This window comes from Chrysochloris asiatica, unplaced genomic scaffold (assembly GCF_000296735.1).
Source record: "Chrysochloris asiatica unplaced genomic scaffold, ChrAsi1.0 scaffold00078, whole genome shotgun sequence".
Lineage (NCBI taxonomy): Eukaryota > Metazoa > Chordata > Mammalia > Afrosoricida > Chrysochloridae > Chrysochloris > Chrysochloris asiatica.
This window is the reverse complement of record NW_006408596.1, coordinates 5,014,597-5,017,088: the sequence shown is the minus strand read 5'-3', so window position 1 is coordinate 5,017,088 and position 2,492 is coordinate 5,014,597. Positions and strand designations below refer to the sequence as shown.

General features: G+C 42.8%; 1 pseudogene; it reads left to right on the top strand.

Moving 5' to 3' along the window:
• The first annotated feature begins 284 nt into the window (after window positions 1–284).
• On the top strand, window positions 285–2,333 carry LOC102811630 (annotated as a pseudogene).
• Window positions 2,334–2,492: the final 159 nt, after the last annotated feature.

Genomic DNA, 2,492 nt, shown 5'->3' with positions numbered 1-2,492 from the left:
AATTCAAAAAGTTTATGGGAAAATTCTATTATCTTTTAATTCCATTTTTCTACAAACTTTTTAAAGACCTCTCGTACATGTCTGTTTATGCTTATGGGCCTATCTCATTCATAAATGCTTACTGAACACCTAGTAATACACAGGGGTGAACAAGGCAAACTAAAATATCTGCCCACATAGAGCTTCCAGCCTAATACAGGAGACAGAAAATAAGAAAACAAAGGACTCTACTGTAATCTAACCGGATTACAGTATGTGCTCAGAAGAAAGTAAAGTAAGGCGACATGATAAAGAATAAGGCTTCCGGATTTGGGGTGGTCCAAAGTATGAAGGAGAGGACATTTGAGCTGAGAGAGGAGACAACAGAGAATGGACTGTGTGAAGCTACAATGGAAAGGTTCAAGCTGGTACAGAGGGCCTGTGGTCAGATGTACTTGACATGGAAAAGGCCAGCATGGCTGGGCAGAGTGCGTGTAGGGGAGGAGAGTTGTGTTGGTAAAGTCAGAAAGGTTGGCAGGAATCAAACCATGTTTGAAAGCTGAACACAAAAGATGGGTCATGGCAAATTCTAGGGAGCTATGGACTTTTCCTTTGCATTTTATATACTCCTCTGGTGTTTTAAGTTTCATAACAAGTAAATTTTTGCTCGTGTGAGAAAAATTAATATAAGAAGCAACACATGCCCAATGTAGAAAAAAATTAATATAGAAAAGTAGTATAAAGAAGAAAATTAAAATAAAAATTACCCATACTGCCAACCCTCAGAGACAAGACTTGAAAATGCAGTCAAGTCTTGATATTTCTCCTCAGAAAGGATAATTTCATATCCAGGAACATGGCCTTCAGGGCCCACCTGAAGTCCTCAAATTGGTAGTCTTGAGGAACACCTGCCCTCACACACAAAAGCTTTAAAATGTGCACAACCTTCAGTTCAGCATTCCCACTTCTAGAAACACATCTTAAGGAAATAACTGGATGATGTAAAAATATGACAAGCATTTGTAAGCAGGGACAACGAAAAACAATCTAAATGCCCACTTAAGGGGCAATGGTTTAAAAAGATAACAGGACATTCATACAAAGGAACATTCTACAACTGTTAAAATACTGACAGGGATCAATATTTATTGACACAGAATGATCTTCTCGTTATATCATTAAGCAAATAAGTGGTTATGAAATAGTATGTGTAGGATGACCCCATTTTTGTCAAAGAAAAAATATATGTAAATATATGTTTATGTGTATCCTAAGCCTGACATAAAAAAATGCCACAAAATGGGTGGCTTTAAAGAAAATGTAATTATCTCACATTTCTGGAGCCTGGAAGTCAAATCAGGGCGTTGTAAGGGCCATGTTCTCTTAGAAGACTCTAAGGGAAGATTCTTTCTCAGCTCCCTCGGTTTCTAGACACTCAGGGAGTCCCTTGGCATAGTTTTTCACTGCAGTCTAACTCCAACCTCTGCCTCAGCTTTCCAAAGGGGGGTATTTCTCTTCTCTTTTATAAAGATGCTGCTTAAATTGAATTACCTCATATTCACTTAACTGATAACATCTTCAAAGATCCTGTTTCCAAACAAGCTCCCAGTCACAGCTAGCCAGGGGTGAAGACTTTGACACCGCTTTTTGTCAGACACAATTCAATTCATCTTATTAAGTTCAAGGGGGCTTCAAGAAGCTCATGAGGAAATTCTATTCTCTTCTAATTCCATTTCCCCATTAACTTTTTGAAGTCCCTTCATATATGTGTGACTGTACATATGAATGACAAAAATATACACCAGCTCTTTTGAGACCTGGCTGAGCAGGTGGCACCATCACAGAAGCTGACATCCAAAAGCTTCACTGGGAGGAGCCCAAGAGCCAGAACATTGACCTGAGGCTGTTGGTCAAGCTATACAGGTTTCTGGCGGATGGACCAACGCCACCTCAACCAAGCTGTGCTGAAGAGGCTGTTCATGAGCCGCGTCAACCGGCCGCCTCCATCCCTTTCTCAGATGATCTGAAAGATGAAGGTTCTGGGAGAACAAGACAGCTGTGGTCTTGGGGACCATCACAGAAGATGGGCATGTTCAGGAGGTGCCCAGGGTGAAGGTGTGTGCACTCTGCAGAGCAGCTGGGCCCGACCCACAGCCTCAGAGCTGGGGGTAAGATCCTCACCTTCGACCAGCTGGTCCTGGGCTCCCCCAGTGGCTGTGGGACCATCCTGCTGTCTGGTCCATGCAAGGGCCATGAGGTGTACAGGCATTTAGGCAAGGTGCCGGGAAACCCCACACAGCCATACCAAACCCAATGTTTACTATAGGGGCCACAGGGCCAGCTGCAGCTACTAAAACTCAGCCCAGTTCCTGCCGTTTGTAAAAAGGTTTTGGATGCCAACAATTTATTTATATCTGGTAGCGTCGTGGTTACGAATTGGGCTGTGAACCTTAAGATCAGCGGTTCGAAACTACCAGCCGCTCCGCGGGTGAAAGATGAGGCTCTCTACTCCC